Below are 18,719 nucleotides of genomic sequence, written 5' to 3' on the forward strand. Positions count from 1 at the left end.
TCAAGCATATAATATTATATTGAATCTATTAAATACTACACTAGCTTAAATTTATATAAAAATGATTTATTATTTCAGAAAAAAATATTGAAATAAAAGTGCTAATAATGGAATAATCATTTTAGTAATTAAAAATTATGAATTTGCAATATTATGTGCTTTTAAAAATTTTAATATATAGATATGAAATATTTTAAGTCAACATTATATATTTTATAAATTATCAATTGATATTTTGATTTATATTTTATAATAATATATTTATTATTTACAAAAATAAATATATTGTTTATCAAACATTTCAAAATTTAATATTTGGTTGACTTTTTTCTGTTAATGTTGAAAAGTAAAAATATTAAAATAGAAAATAATTGATATTATAATTAAAATATAATAGCATTTGTTTGTGTCTTGGAATTAAATAGAATATAACATAATAATGGTGTTATATATGTGTTAATTTGTAAAGATCTATATAATCTGGATCTTAGACTCGTGATTGATAGATTGTCAATAAAATTGTATGATATATATGAATTCCATAATATTAATTGTAATATATTCCTTTATATATGGTATTAAAATATATATTTCTTATGTATTTATATCTTTTTTAATTTGTGGCTATTTTGACCTTAAAACTAGTGTAATTGATGTATTTACAAAATTTGTATCTATTTTTTTTCATATCTTTCATTTGTATTCATATATTTTCAAAGTGTATACATATCCGTATCTGTATCTAAATTGTTCAATACAATATCTGATACCGATACTTTTAATCTTAGATTATAACAAATTGAAAAAATTAATGGATGACTTATTTATAAAAAATAAAAAATGTAGAATTATCATGGACCCCTCACTTTTTTTGACCGGCTACAGAAAGTCGAAGTTACAGAAGCGTTGAATGGAGTTGACCGGTTGTGGTGCTGCTGTGCCTCAGGCGCTCGTTGTTTTCCTCGTCTGGCTAAACCGGTACTGGCATGTTGCATCGCAAGGGTAAAATTATCATAATGCCCTTCCACACAATTGAATATAAACCCGCTATCCTTTTGATAAATGAAAACTTGAAAACCACTCGCCAAACAAAGAATACGCGGTGAGACTGACGGGCAAGTGGGAACTGGAAACAGAAATGTTAGAAGATACAGAAGACATATAACACCGATGCTTCCGCAATCTCCACCATTGGATTAAATAATAATCAATCATCTGAAACTTCTATTCAGGATCTAATAGATGAAATCGCTATAAACGGTATTGCATTTGTGTTGAGTTGTAAAGGACAGCTGGCTAGTTTGTCAGCGGTTAGTGAATGAATTGGAGCTTTATGAACAAAGCCTTTAAATCAATGTTTTAAAATACGACCCAAAATCGAAATCGCTTTGGCTACTGTTTTTTGGGTCAGTGGTTGATTATTCGATTCGAGCAAATGGTCTATTGTAATTTAAAGATAAAAAGTAAAAATAATTAAAATGAAAAACGACTAAAAACCATTATCAGATTGGTTGAACAGATTAACAGTTCAACCATATAAATCAACAAATCGTTAACTGAATCAACGGTTTTGACAAAAAAAGGGTTAAAGGTGAAATAGAACAAATTGACTTAACGATTTTTAAGCCGAATAGTCTGACCGTCCAGGTCAACAAGGGTTCAAAAAGCATGCTTTAAATTATTTATATAGAAAGCCCAAATTGATTGTCAAGTCAGTTATTATTTCATCATAGAAGCTTTCCAAACATTTAGATGACCTAGAGGTGTAAAATGGGTCATGCCAGCCTCCCCTAAGATAATTTGGGGGGTTGGCCCAGCACAACCCATGGCCCAAACCTGTGTGGGCCCATGCTGTACTGTGCCATGTCGCGGGCCAGGATGGTCTGTGGGCCAAGCCTTAGGCTAGGTTGGGTCGTGGATCGGGTCAAAGCTATTTATTTAAAAGAATTGAAAAAAACTTAAAATTTTAATTTTATATGAATTTTAATATATACAATTACTTATATATACAATAACTAAATAAATTAATATAATAAAATTGAAAACAATTATTTATTTTAATATATTATTATATAATTATAATCTATATAATACACAATATATTATATATAAATATATAAAATATATAGATATTATATATAATATAATATATATAAGTCATATTAAGGCAGCATAACCCACTTGGTCGTGCCATACCAACCCAACTCACAAACCTAAAACCTCATACCCAACATGACCCACACGATCATACCGGACCGTGTTAGGCCAGTACAAATTCGTGCCGGACCACGGCCCGATTTACCGTTAAGCTCAGCAGCCCTCCCAAGTGACTTATGGGTCTTCCAGAGATTCCATCATTCCAAGATTCAACCCTTGGTGTTGGTGGAGACATACGCAAAGTCAATCCACTTGGAAATTTGCAGTGGTTTAATAACTCGATTTGCTTGGGTTTTTTATTATTATTATTCATTATTTTCAAGGGTTATGAGCTTTATATCGGACGGTTCAGATGTTTTTGCTGTCAAGTGGAGAAGATTTCAAGTAAATATCTGAATTACGGTGAGAAGTCACGAACAACTTCCCAAATTCATTGTATCTTTCGAGTCGGGTTCATAAGAATTTTGACAAACCCCATGGTTAACAATCCAGTGCTCTTACTTATTGCCGCTTAACTTGTAAGTTTTTTCTATCCATTTTTTCATCCTTAAAATTTACTCTCCGTAAAAAAGGGCGGCCACCGTAAAATTTTATTAATTTTCAAACAAAAAAGGCTTAGCATCTGTAGGGATGTCCCCGCAAAGAACTTTCAATGTAAGAAAAGATAATTAAAAACCTTCCGTAGGGATTGTTTGTAACCTTGAATCCGAACCATCTTCACAGCAGATTTACAAGAGAAAGTAATTGTGTCGTTGTGTCAGGGGGTTAGTCGTTGGGGCCTATGTGACAGTCGAATGTGATGAGTAAGTTTAAGCAACAAGTAACAATACAAGAAAAAGTAATAAAAATGGCATATGAATTAGATAAAAAGCAAATTGTATTGCATTAATGGATGATAAGCATAAGCATATAGTTCAGTGTCGAGGGAATCTTGTGCTTAACCTTTATATGCTCTTTATTCACTCGACTACCTACCTCCCCTCAAAGAGTATATTAAGTTTTTGGGGGAATGACATAAAGATACATCAAAAGGATGAAAAATCATATTAGGTAATTATAATAATTCCATTGGCAATCCCTCCATACAAAAACACATGCATAGCCCACCAATGACACACACTTGAACACTGGAGTGGCGGCTGTAGGCACGATGGATGGCAATTGATGGCGGGGCGAAGATAACACTTGTGACAGTCTCCCCCACTCAATTCAATCTTCGTACTCGAAGACTGGCTATTGTCACAAGTGTTCTCTTTGCCGCGCCATCAAGTGCCATCCATAATGCCTACAGCCACCACTCTAATGTCCAAGTGTGTGTCATGGGTGGCTATACATGTATTTTTGTATGGAGGGATTGCCAATGGCATTATTGTAGCTACCTAGTATAATTTTTCATCCTTTTAATGTATCTTTATGTCATTCCCCCAAAAGCTTAATGCACTCTTTGAAGGGAGGTAGGTAGTCGAGTGAATCAAGAGCATGTAAAGGTTAAGCATGAGATCCCCTCGACACTAAACTGTGTGCTTATACTTGTCATCCACTAATGCAATACAATTTGCCTTTTGTCTAATTCGTGTGCCATCTTTGTTGCATTTTCTTGTGTTATTGCTTGTTGCTTAGACTTATTCGTCACATTCGAGTGCCGCACGGGGGAGTTTTTTACTTCATCATCAAAAGAAACACCCAACCTAGCCCAATTCCAATCACCAACCTCATCTAGTACCATGTTAATTGTAACGTCATCATCAACATCCCCCATTACAGTGTTTTTTAGGGATAAGTGGACTGCAATCCACCTAAGAAATCTGAAATTGCAGCCCCCTCTTAATCTATTAGTAGCCCCCTATAAACCACATTTTGCTCGTGAATTTGGCTCTTAATCTATTAGTAGCCCCCTCTTAACCTAGAAATTGAGGAAGAAGAAGACATCGAATAATCAACAAGGAACATAGAGAAAGGCTTATTGAGCAGAAGACTTAACTAAGCAAAAATAGATGGACAAGCTATGCCTTGACCTAGACACCAAAGAACACTTGAAGCAAATGATAGAGTCCTAGTCGCTTGGTCTCCTCTTTATGTAGTATCTCCAACGACCTAGATCAAATGAGGATCTACAACCTAGGTCATGTCTCCAACCTTCCAACAACCATGCATAGAAGTGACGCAACCCCTTGACAAGCACATTTAACCAATGCGTCATGAGTTTAGTGAAGGAAGGGGAAATCCATGATATGGATGGCCGAACCATGCTATATGGCTGAGCAAAATTTCAAAAATTTCTTATACCCTTCCGGGAATTGTATTCCCAGTTTTAGAAAAACTGTTTTTTCTAAGATCGTTCTTGCACTGAAATTGGACTAGATTTGAAACCAGCAAAAGGGAAAAGTATACCTGATACAGATTCCACAAATGTAGCTCACAAAGTGGTAGTTAACGCCCAAAGAGAGTACCAAAACCAGCTTCCACTAAAGATGGAGCATCTTGAATTGAAGTCGGTTCAGCAACACAGTTTTCAACAAAATTGTGATTCAACACCTTGGATCGAACAAGGGAGGTGAGCACGAATTTTCTCTGTATTTTTCTCGCAAAAATTAGAAAGGGAACTGATCAATATTAGTCCAAGAAGTGGAGGTCAAATTAGGGTTTCTAGGGTGACAAGAATAGAGAGAGAGAACTAAGAGCAGTATTATGTGGAGTAGTTCATCTTCTTCCTATTTATAAACTTTAAGGATCACCTCTCCTAATTTGATTAAGAGGTTCATAATCCAAATCTTTATTTGGATTTGAACTCTCTAAGTGGATAAGACTTATCCACTTATCCTAATGGGTGCTCCATACCCTTATCCAAACCCATATTCGCCCAAGTCACATGACTACTTAAGTTGTCATGTGACCACTTGATTAATCTAATTAATCATGGGTTTTAGGCCCATTAAGCAAGTGGCTCACGCCCCTAGGTAGTTGTTGGCTCATTTGTTTCACTGTGTATGGCGTGGAACCCCAACAATGACCTTACATAAGCCCATATGGATTCGGTCTAGTCTCTGTGAAAAGGACTGGACGAATTCACTGTCAAGCACAATGAACCCTTGAGTCCATCAGTATGGGCTCTTAATGGGCCCAACATTTGCATTAAATGATCCTTGAGTCCAACCATCCTATGAAGGCCCAAGAATAAATGGACTTAAGTAGGATATAGCCCATCAGGTAAACAGCCCTCTATGGTCTCTTACACTTAACCTCTCAACCCATAATGATCAAACACTGTCTGACAAGGAAGGACCTTTCCCCTGGCTGCAAGGTGCAATGTCGCACTTTCTGCTTGGATGGGTCCCAGGAATTAAAACCTTTTATAAACCTTTTTCTTAAAACATAATATATATATATATGTATATATATATATATATTATCATATAAATATATTTTGCAAAACAAATCTCAAACAAATTTGAAATCGACTGTCAGCAATTTTGGTTTCCATCAGAGAGAGTGCAGTCCTGATCATTCACTTTGTCCAACAAAGGGGCTGATCCTGTCACTATGATCACCCACTCGAATGAATTCTTAGACTGCCCTAACATACCCAGGTTTTGGCTCCCAAAGGATCTCACTGATTGACATATCAAAGACAGCCCAATCTGACACCTAGTGCAGTACCATAATCGAGTCTAGGGGTTCTGTGTAAGTTTCCAATTTTGCCCACCAATCTCCAAAGTTCAAGGCATAACTGGAAATTGGTCCGAGTTCAGTGTTTCGAACAAACACACACTGCATGTGCTTTGGGTCCAATCTTAGCAGTTGAGATAAGCTACCCCAACCTTCATGGCAGTACATCAGTGTCAGTCTTGGCAAGGTAAACTTTCCCAAGTCTATCTAACGGCTGAGAACATTTTAAACTAACATGAGTCTCATAAACTTCTAGTTTAATGGTAATTACACAGAAACACACCAATTATTACATGAAACAATTATGTACTTTTATTCATTTACAATAAATGTATGAGTACATTAATCTGATTGGAGCTAAGGGCATACATTGTCTAATAGCTCCCACTTGCACTTAGCTCCAATCTAGTACAAGCCTCAGTCTGATACTATCCACGTGTTTCTCAAACACTTTCTGTGTCAATGGCTTAGTCAATGGAACTACAACATTCTCCGTTGATGCTACCTTCTAAATCTAGACGTCCTCTCTACCAACTATCTCCCGTAGATCCAGTGTTGTCACACAACAGTGGAATGGGTGATATGGTAGGATTCCAAATTCCAAGATGAACAACTTCATCCATCAGGCAGCCTCACTTACGGCAATGTGCTTGGCCAAGGTTGTGGACTATTTTTTCTTACTACATAGGACCCCATCATAAAGATGTAACCAGATGTAGACTTTCTAACATCTAGGTATGACTGGAAATTGGCATCAATATACCCGATGATTTGTAGTGAACTACCATCAAAGACAAGACAAAACTCTTTTGTCCTCCGATGGTATTTGAGTATGTTTTTCATGGTAGTCCAGTGCTCTTGTCCTATGATTGATTGGTATCTACTTACTATACTCACAGCCTAAGTAATGTCTAGCTGAGTGCACAACATAACATACATGATGCTCCTTACAGTAGAGGCATAGGGAACCTCTCTCATGCCTTCAATTTCCTCAGGAATCTTGGGAGACATACCCTTGGAGAGAGTGACTCTGTGTCTAAAAGGGACAAATCCCTTCTTGGAGTTTTCTATGTTGTACCTGTTGACAATCTTGTCAATGTAAGTAGATTAGGATAATCCTATTATCTTCTTCGATCTATCTCTATAGAGTCGAAGTCCCAAGATGTAAGAGGCTTCTCCAAGATCTTTTATGGAGAATTGCTGCGAAAGTCATACCTTCACCATAGTCAACATTCCTACATCATTCCCAATGAGCAAAATGTCATCTACATACAGAGTAAGGAATGTAACCTTATCTCCTACTAATTTCTTGTAAACATGGGGTTCATCCGGATTCTGCTCAAAGTCAAACTGTTTGACCGTAAAGTCAAATTGGATGTTCCAACTTCTTGAATCTTGCTTTAATCCATAGATGAATATGTTCAATTTACACACCATGTGTTCCTGACCAGTAGCAATAATGCCTTGCAGCTGCTGCATATAGATACCTTTAGCAAAATCTCCATTCAGGAATGCGGTTTTGACATCCATATGCCAAATCTCGTAATCATAGTGTATTGCTACAGCTAGAAGGATCCGTATAAATTTAAGCATGGCCACAAGCGAAAATGTTTCCTTATAACCGACTCCCTCTTTTTGAGTGTACCCTTTCGCTACAAGATGAGCTTTATAGGTCTCAACCTTTCCATTAGGGCCTTTCTTCCTCTTGTAGACCCATTTGCATCCAATTGCTTTCACCCCAGGGGATGGGTCTACGAGAGTCTAGACTCTGTTGGTTTTCATTGAGTCCATCACGACTTTCATGGCATCTACCCATTTCAAGGAATCTATGTCTAATATAGCTTTTGCATAAGTCATGGGATCTTCCTCACTGATTGTGGCTTCTATCAAGTAACTTTCTTGATCAAAGCCGTAACGAACTAGAGTTCTAGAAACCTGGGCATATCTTCTAAGTTGGGCATTATCTAGAACCTGTGGGACATTTCCTACTACTCCTGAACTCTCCTCATCAAGAACAATTTCCTAATGAGGATCGTTCAAGATGTAATCTTCTTCCAAGAAATAGGAATTTCGACTATAAAACACTTTTTGCTCTCTTGGGTCATAAAAAATGTATCCTATAGAGCCCTTGGGATAGCCTACAAATAGGCAACGATTGGTCTTGGATTCCAATTTGTTAGCACTTGTTATTTTAACATGTGCTGGACACCCCCAAATATTCAAGTGTCTTATACTTGGTTTTTTACTGGTCCATAGCTTATAGGGAGTCTTAGGAACAGATTTGGTTGGAATCTAGTTTAGCACGTATATAGCAGTCTCCAATGTGTGTCCCCAAAAGGATATAGGTAGTTTTGAATGGACGAGAAGTGATCGGATCATATCTAATAGGGTCCGGTTTCTCCTCTCCGACACATCGTGTAATTGTAGTGTAACAGGAGAAGACAATTGTTGTACAATCCCATTATTCTTAAGGTAGTCCCTGATTTCGTCGGAGAGATATTCACCTCCTCAATCTGATTAACGAGTTTTGATGCATCTCCCCAACTGTTTCTCGACTTCTTGTCTAAACTCCTTCAACTTTTCAAAGGATTCAAACTTATGTCTCATTAGGTACACGTAACCATACCAAGAATAATCATTAGTGAAAGTTATGAAATAACAGTGCTGGTTGCGTGTCCTAACATTCATGGGACCACATACATCAGTATATATCAGGTCAAGTGTGCCTGTAGATTTTTCAAGCTTACCCGTAAATGAACGTCTAGTCGTCTTACCCTGAAGGCATGGCTCACAAGTTGGAAGATCTTCTACAGTTAGAAAATCCAAAGGGCCTTTACCAATCTTGTGATATGATTTATGTTGATATGACTAAGTCAGTAATGCCATAGGCATGTAGGATTAATCGCATCACGTGTTTTTTTCTTGGGGATAATTTCCAATATAGTTTTAGTTATATTCATTTCTAGAGAAGGATGGAAGACATAGAGATCATTCTCAAGTTCTCTATAAGTAAGGAATTTGTTATTCAATTATAATCTTATCACTAAATAAAACAGAATAACCATCCTTACACAATTTTGAAATTGAAATCAAATTTCTCCTAAGTAACGGTACATAAAGACAATCTTTAAGCATTACAATGCCTTCTCTGAAAATTAAATCTACAGTTCTTATAGCTATAACTGCAACTGTTGCAAAAGTCCCTAAGTAAAGAATCACCTTGTCATCATTCAGCCTTTTACTTTCTCTTAACCCCTGCAATGTATTACATGCATGAGTAGAAGCCCTGAAGTCAATACACCAGGATGCAGAAGTGACCAACAAATTGGTCTCTATGACAAGAGATTCGAAATTACCTTCTTTGTTCTTGGGTTCTAGATATTGAGGACAATTCCTCTTCCAGTGTCCGGTCTGTTTGCAAAAGTGATATTCATCCGATGACTTGTCTTTCTTCTGCCTTTTTGGCTTGCCCGCTTTCTTCTGAGGCCTCTTCTTGCCCTTCCTCTTTCTTTTGCTCGATTTTCCACTTTTAACAAACATGGCTATTGGTTTATCCTTCTTGATTAGTTCTTCAGCCCTTTGCAATATATTGTTGAGTTCCTGAAGGTTAACCTTTAATTTGTTCATGTTGTAATTCATGACAAACTGATTGAAGGAGGGAGGTAGAAAGTTTAGGACGACATTACTTTTGGTGTCATCATTGAGTTGTGATCAAAGAGCCTCCAGTTTGTTAATATACCCCATCATCCGCATGACGTGGTCATGGACTAGCTGGCTCTCAGTCATCCTCGTGGTTATCAACAGTTTGAGGACTTTCTATTGGGTAGAATGATTCTGCTCCTCATGCATAGTCTTTAGACTATCCAGAATGTCTTTGCAAACTTCGATCTTATTGAATTTTCTCTGGATTGTGTTATTTAAAAATGCTACAATGTAACATCGGGCAAGAGATTTAATCTCTTCCCATTCCTGATATTCCCTCCTACGTGCTTTAGAAGCTCTATCACCTGGATGTTCTAGAGTTGGATTCTTGGAAACCTTGTCCAATTTCTCGAACATGAGGACTATATTAAGGTTTCGGTACCAGGCAGCATAGTTAGGTCCCTCAAGTTTGTTGTCATCCAACAATTTGGCGAATTGTCTGTGTACTATTTCTAATAAAAGGCAACAGATATTAGTCCACGACCTAAAATTGTTTTATGTTATCTTACATAGAATGGTCTTTTATCTATGTTACATTTCCATTTATTCATCTCTGAGAATTTCCTCCTATCTTAGTGATGGGGACACAGTACACGTCCTTGGAAATGTGGGAAATCACATAGGTGCATGGAGCCAACTGTTTCACCTGCAAAACCCTACCACTTTCTATGAAGGATCATATCCACCCATCCAATGAACTTTCCCTTTGGCCTCCATCAAACAAGGTTCATTGCCATTTTAGGTTAAACCTTTCTGTCTGGTAAGTGTTGACCCGTTATATCGTGGACCCCAAGGTACTATGAAAGAGTCTTCCATTTTAGGATAGGCCTCTCCCACCTCATTCTATGACGTCCTTATCATCTCATGAAGCAATCCAACCAACTGAACCATCAAAATGGATAGCCCAATTTTATGGTGCATCTTCACCCACCGATTCAGCTCGCCTTCATGCTAATAATGGAAGGCCTTTAGAGATTCCATCATATGATATTCTCTATCTCTTGCACTTATATTAATCCGGGGGAACAAGCAAAAAGGTCCCTAGGTTTGATTTAGGTCATACCAAAGTGGCTTCCACGGACTTTCATAAAGTCAGATTCAAATGGGCCCAAAACGGGCTAGGGTTCCATGAGGTTCCTCTTGGGGAGGAAGCTAATCAAGGGCCCATTGAAAAGGGGAGATCATCCAATGATCTATGGGCACCATGGCAATGATATGCATTCAGCCATGGTATTTGTAGAGAGCCACATACGATCAAGCATGGGCCAAACACTTATGGCCCATGAATGAATCACATTCAGCACATCACAAGCACAAGTACAACCACAAATTGATCCAATCAATTAAAAGCTTGTAAAACCCTAATTAATTTAAGTTAATACACAATCAGCCCATTAAAGGCCCATGAATTATCCAATAATTACTTCTAAGTATATGGGCTAAATTGCAAAAAGCAATTCGACCCACATAACAGTTATGCTAAAATGGGCTGATGTTGCTTTAACTTAACATAAATTGGGTTTTCAAGGGAGGGCCGGATTGGTCCATGTGATGGGCCATCAAACCCTTGGCCCAAATCCGATTTTGAGCCACCTAAAATGTGACCCATGGGGCTGTGATCTGACCCCATCGAACCATTGGTTCAGCCCAAGGGTTTGTTGTCCAAAACATGCAACAATTCACAAGAATTTGATCCAAAATTTTTAATAGCTAAATATTGACAATCAATCATAAAAAAATAAATAAATAATCTAGGGCTGCAATTGTGATGGTTCAAATCTGATCCGGACGAACTGCAAACCTGCAAAAAATTGTTAGTCGCATATTGCAATTTTTCCGCAAAATCTTCCATCTCCTTCTTCGCGCGTTCTAGTAGGTCTTCCAATGTAAAAAAATGGAAAAAACTAATTTTCTATTAATTACATTAGAATAAATCCTAATACATTTTTTCTAAAAAAGAAAAAAAATATTTATAGACCAATGATCAAATAAATAATTCCCGGGTGCACAGATCTTGGCGCCAATAAAGAATTCGATTTCCATCACACAGACAACCCAAGAACCAAAGAAATAATAATAGAACAATTCTAAAATAATATCAAAATATAATAAAAATAATTTCAGATCAAATCACCCAAAATCTGAGAACCAATTTCTCAAAAAACTACTAACTGCACAAATCGGTCAGAACAATTCTGCCAATTCCAGATCTATTTTAGATCTGGTTGATTTCGGTTCAAGATTGAACCTGGCTCTGATACGACTGAAGGAAGAGGAAATCCATCATATGGATGGTTGAACCATACTAGATGGTTGGGCGAAATTTCAAAATTTCTTTTACCCTTTCGGGAATCATATTCCCAGTTTTAGAAAAATTGTTTTTTTCTAGCATCGTTCTTGCACTGAAACCGAACCAGATTTCAAATCAGCGAAAGGGAGAAGTATACATGATATGGATTCAACAAATGTAGCTCTCAAAGTGGTAGTTCATGCCCAAAGGGAGTACCAAAACCAGCTTCCATTGAAGATGGTGCAACTTGAATTGAAGCTAGTTTAGCAACACAGTTTTCAGCAAAACGGTGATCCAACACCTTGGATCAAACAAGGGATGTGAGCACAAATTTTCTATGTATTTTTCTATGTATCAGTCCATGAAGTGGAGGTCGAATTAGGGTTTTTGGGGCGGTAAGAACAGAGAGAGAACTGAGAGCAGTGTTATATGGAGCAATTCGCCTTCTCCCTATTTATAAACCTTAAAGAGCACTACTCCTAATCTGATTAGGAAGTTTCTAATCTAAATCTTTATTTGGATTTAGACTCTCTAAGTGGACAAGACTTATCCTCTTATTCTAATGGGTGCTCCATACCCTTATCCAAACCCATATTCACCCAAGTCACATGACTGCTTAAACTATCATCTGATCATTTGATTAATCTAATTAATCATGGACTTTAGGCCCATTAAGCAAGTAGCTCACGTCCCTTGGTAGTTGCTGGCCCATTTGGTTCACTTTGTATGGTGTGAAACCCTAACAATGGCCCTACATAAGCCCATATGGGTTCGGCCCAACCTCTTTGAAAAGGCCTAGCCGAATTCACTATCAAGTACAATGAACCCCTGAGTCAATTAGTATGGGCTTTTAATGGGTCCAACATTTACATTAAATGATCATTGAGTCCAGCCATCCTATGAAGACCCAAGGACAATGGACTTAAGTAGGATATAGCCCATCAGGTAAAACAACCCTCAATGATCTCTTACACTTAACCTCTCAACCCATAATGATCAAATACTGCCCGACAGGGAAGGACCTCTCCCCTGGCTGCAAGGTGCAATGTCGCATTCTCTGCTCTGATGGGTCATAGGAATTAAAACCTTTTGCAAACATTTTTCTTAATACATTATATATTTATATATATATATATATATATATATTATCATATAAATATATTTTGCAAAACAAATCTCAAACATGTTTGAAATCGACTGCTGACAGTTTTGGTTTCCATCAGAGAGAGTGCAATCCCGATCATTCGCTTTGTCCGACAAAGGGGCTGATCCTATCACTATGATCACCCACTCAAGTGAATTCTCAGACTGACCCAACATACCTAGGTATTGAACCCCAAATGATCTCACTGATTGGCATATCAAAGATAGCCCAATCCGACACCCAGTGCAGTACCATAATTAAGTCTAGGGGTTATGTGTAACTTTTCAGTTTTGCCTACCAGTCTCCAAGGTCTAGGGCATAACTGGAAATTAGTCTAGGTTCAGTGTTTCGAACAAACACACATTGCATGTGCTTTGGGTCCAACCTTGGCAGTTGAGACAGGCTGCCCCAACCTTTTTGGCAGCACATCTGTGTTAGCCTTGGCAGGATAAACTTCCCCAAGTCTATCCAACGGCTGAGAATATTCTAAATTAACATGAGTCTCATAAGTGTTCAGTTTAAGGGTAATTACACAGAAACACACCAATTATTATATGAAACAATTATGTACTTGTATTCATTTACAATAAATGTATTAGTACATCAATCTGATTGGAGCTAAGGACATACACTATCTAACATGAAGATCTCCAAAAACTCTCTCTCTAAAATGGCCATAAAAGATCCAAGGACCCAACTTGTGAAACAAAGTTACTTCTTTCATCGAAACCAACCTCGCACTATCTGACTAGGTATCCGTCACCTTGGACTCAGATGTGGGTAGATAGTGGAGTCCAATCAAAGGTTGCTATGTGGCTCCTAATAGAGGGGCATTTTGGAAAAGTCTCCATCAAACTAGTCCCTGCCAGTTTACATAGAATCAGTGTCCACGCTAGTGGGAAACCTTGCCAGGTCAACTATTGTGTCTATCATAGATTGGAGATCAAATAAAAGCACCCTTATGTGCAGATTTGTAGGGCTAGTTGGGAAATTTGCCTCCCTATGGGAGTTGGGCACCTTGTAAGTCATGACTGCCCCCTCCCCCCCTCTCTCTCTATAAGACATGTATTGTCATGCTTTCTTTGTGTTTTCGTGCTCACACCTTGCATAATGCTACCTCTATCGTTGCCCAAGCCTCCTCAGCTTGGTCCTGCCTTTTCATCATCCAATGATTGACTTGAGCATTGTAGGGTTTTCCCCTAGGGACACGCCTTGGGGACTTTGATGCTGTTTGTGGTTGTAGGCTTGGTTCACTCACAGTTCGGTTCGGTGGTTCTTCGATGCAACTCGGTTCAATGAACTATAAGAAACAAAATAAAAAATCGATGGGTTTATCAAATGGTGCCTAATTGTTTGCTCGATCACTAGTTATATCTTTGTTTCCCTGGGTGCTCAAAATAATTTTGTATAACCATGGTTGCAGCAAATGTAAATTTTAAAACTACTTTTCTAAAAGAGCTTTAGGGTTGAGTCATTTGTTGATAAGTCACATACATCGGGTTGCAAGTCAGTCTAAGTTAGGTTGGGTTGATGCCATCCCTAACCAAACCCGATTTTTTGAAAACTTTGGGTTGGGCTAAGATTGGATTAGGTTGAGGTTGATCTAGGGTTAGTCTCGGGTTAGTCCGATTTCTCTTCCTCCTTTTGCCCAAAGTACTTATTTCCTAGACTCCAAGGGTACATGTTAATTCAGCATTAGAATTAGTATGTATAAAAAAATATAATTATCATGATTTAGAAAAAAAATATCCTTCAAACTTGATATTTTTGACATACAATATACATGTATGAATAGATATATTCATTTATGGATGCAGAGTAGCATGTACATAGATATATACATAAAAGTTGGGTTGTAAATACCTCAAACTTAACCCAATCCAAAGTTTAGTCAGGTTTATACTTTTCAATCCTAACTTTAACCCGAACGTTGACCCTACCCAACCTAAAGTTAAGTCAGTTTGTAACCCTAACCGAAACTTTGACCCAACCCTACTTTTTTAGGGCTGAGTTTGGGGTAAATCGGCCCAGTTGCAGCCTTAAGGACATGGTATGACATGGCCAACTTTGTAGCCTCATAGCAGATTATTTTGATCAATTACCCTCATAACAGATTGGAACTATTTGGTGACTGAATACGCAATTTGCAAAATTTGGGTCCAAGTGGAAGTTTAAATGAAAATAAATAGTTGGGTACACATTGCTAACAGGGTGGGAGGATTACCAATAGGAATGGGTCTGTGGGACTTGATTTTTCGAGCTAGTGACTCCAATTTGCATATGGCCCAAGGTTTAAAATATCGATATATCTGATACGTTGGTAGGGGCGTAGGGTGAATCGATACTGCATTTTTATATGTTTTTTTTATTTTTTTCACAACCAATTCAGGGGGGGGGGGGCAGTTTAGGTCTCCTCCATCTCCTGAACCGGTCAGACTCATCACTTATGGCCTAGGGATGTTAGTGGATCGGGTTAAGTGGTAAACGGTAAATCTACACTCACCCAGCCCCACAGGGTTGGGTCCGTCTTAATTGGGTTTCATGTCAAGTTTGTTTGATATGAAACCCAATCAAAACTTATTGGCATTGCAGCATGAAACTCTGCTATAAACACCCTTCGTGGAGTGTGTGTGTGCTGCACAATGGATCGGGTCGGTTTCATATTCCATTCTTGTTCAGCCAGGTCAGGTCAGGTACTCAGGTTGGGGACATAGTTGCTTAGGGTTGAGCCAAACCTGTACCAAACTCAACCCATTGAAAGGGTAGGGCAGAGCAGGGTGCATGTGAGATCCACTTTCATTGCAGCATGAAACTCCCAGTTGGAAGTGTGCCAAGTGACCATCTTGACTATAAGATCATTGACGGGCAAACTGCTGATCATGATGTGATATCCTGTAAGCTACATTTGGAATATCTCCTTATGAATTTAACATACTTGTACTGGCGAGAGATATTCGTGATGCATGGCTGGATGTCATGTGTGCAGAGTTTTTGCTTGCAGGAGATCTGTGCTCCTGATGATGATGATTCTTTAATGGAATTATAGCCGATAAGAGTAATTTTTACCCGCTAATATCAATAAAAATAACTTTTTTAATAAAATTTTTAAAATATGGTATTTTTTTTAAATATCAAATAAGGACATGAGATATTGTTCATCTCTTGCCTACCTCTACCCACAACACACTACCCCCGTGAATTAGGAACATCTCCCCCTGCATAATACTATGTAGGAGGATGAGATGTTTTTCATGTGTGACTGCAATGTTGTGTGGGTAGTAGAAGTGGGCAGGAGATCCCGACGCCAAACAATGGTGGCAAATCTCCCCCACCTTCGGTCTCTCCCCTCCTTCAAGGAAAAAAAAATGTATTCATCATTGACCATGGCTTTTACAGAGGATAGCTATGCAGTGGTTCATTGCTGCCCGATCACCATTGCTGCCTCTAATGATCGAACAAACGTATGCTATTCAAACAGGGATTGAAGAGCCTATAAAAGAAAATAATCAAATAAACAAAAAAGAGTCATAGAGGAGAATATGATCTACTTGCAGTGGATTTCGGCCTGAATTTGTTCACTGTAACAGGGGATGAGAATATTTGACGTTCTTGGTTTCCTTCTTCAATCGATAATGGTGAGACATTTATAAATAGAAGCTCAGCAAGAAGAAACTACGCCTGGTCAGAGATTTGTCTGAAACCTAAAGAAGACAGCCGCAAGCTTTGGCTGTCACCGTGATTTCTACTTGACCAATGTAAAGGAGTGAGAATAGGGGTCCGTTAAATGTTTAGGAAACATTGTTGCTAAAAGATGTTCATCGCCAAAAGATACAAACAGGATCGAAGACCAGAGATGGAAGAAGAAGCGGAGGAAGGGTCAAAGAGAAAGAGAGAAAATGGAGGTCAGAGACGGAGGGATTGTTTTCGCCGCCCTGCTCTTGTCACGGGTTTGGAGACAATGAACAGTGTTTTTGCCCATTTTTTATATCCTTATTTTATATTTTATCAAAAAAGTTACGTGTTTTTAGAAATTATACTTAAAAGGTTATTTTTATTGATATTAAGGGCAAAAAAACCCTTCTTTAATTTCTTTTATCATTTTAGTTTTCTAATTAGTCAAAAAAAACAAAAAGACCAAATCATAAGAATCTAATTCTTTTCCTTATTTTTCTTTGATTTTTTCTGCGCAACCATCAAGACATAATCCATTTTTAAATCCAACTGAAAACACCCAACCCTTCTCACACTTTAAATGAAATCAAGACATAATCCATTGATTATGATAAATCAAAATGGGCCATTTAGCTCTATTTGTTTGCAGTGTAAATCTAAACTGAATACAAATTTTGCACCTGATTTAGTTTTCATCCTTTTCTTTATAACTAGTAAATGGTCACGCGCATTGCAAGTAAAATTTTCAACTTAACAATAACAATTATTACTGTTGTTGTTGTTGTTGTCACCATCGTTGTTGTCGACTATTATATCAAAAAGATCAAAAAGACATGATACCTGAAAAACTTACAATCAATCAACCAGTAACACAGAAGAGGTCAATCAGGTGTTATCAAAATTCAAGGAGGCGCTTTGATTGGTCAAAGTTCTTTGGATACCATGTCTTTCTCATATCATAGATTTTCCCTTAATTTCACTCATTTTATTTACTATAATGAATAAACTATATATAAGAGAATGGAGATGTGTTCAATATAGTCTTAAATTTTTATCATTTAATTATAATATCATGGGTTGGCTCAATTCACTTGGATGTTTAAACTCATTATACACCACCCCGATAGAAAAGTGGTTTTGTTTCTAGTCGATTTTAAATTTTTTATTCCATTTTCAGCATTAATAAAAAAAAAAGCAAGTTTTGTTTATTATGATAAAAATGATATTAGAGACATGCCCAAATTTTTATAACTTTTGTATTTCTATTCATTTTAATAATATTATTTTACTAGGACATCATGAATTGACTAACCCATTTAACCTCGATGATTGAACCATTGACCTACCTACCTCTTGAACAGGAAAACAATTTTGCTGCCTGACCTAGACAATTGACTAATTGGCTCATACCTAATTTCGCACATTTATATTTACAGTAACTTGTGGCAACAAAGACAAATAATTGAAACATGGTATTAGTGAGTGTATTGCCTTTCAACTTAAAGGCTTAGCCTTAATATTCTTATTTGTATTTTATATCAATGTTTTTTTAACTTGTGAACAAATAGTCGAATTGATTGACCTATCAACCATTCAAATCTAATCAAGAGCTTGTTTCAATCCAACCATTTCAAAAGCCATTTTCTTGGTTAATAATTAAATGACTTTATTGGTTGAACTACCGACCTATTTGACTAGGACAGTAGGATATGGATAAGACATTAATTCTTTTTTTTTTTTTTCTTGTATGTTTATCCATTTTCATCTCTAATAATAACATATCTCATTTTTCACACATATTTTGGTTTAATATGATGAATATATAATATTAAAGGCGTGCTCATTTTTTTATAAATTTTATTTGTTATATATTTATTGTTATTATTTAATTTATAAATCTTACATTAACTTATTACATTAAAATATGGTTTCAATTGATTTTTAGAACATTATTTCACTCATTGGCTGTAAAAGTTTTGTATCTCAAAAACTGATTTAAATTTTGCATAAACTTTTTCCTACCTCAATTCTCTAACCGAGGACCACCTCCTTAACTCACTCCAAAACAAATAACCACCCTCCTACCTC

The sequence above is a fragment of the Nelumbo nucifera genome, chromosome 5 (genome assembly GCF_055504915.1).
Source record: "Nelumbo nucifera cultivar China Antique chromosome 5, China Antique-T2T, whole genome shotgun sequence".
NCBI lineage: Eukaryota > Viridiplantae > Streptophyta > Magnoliopsida > Proteales > Nelumbonaceae > Nelumbo > Nelumbo nucifera.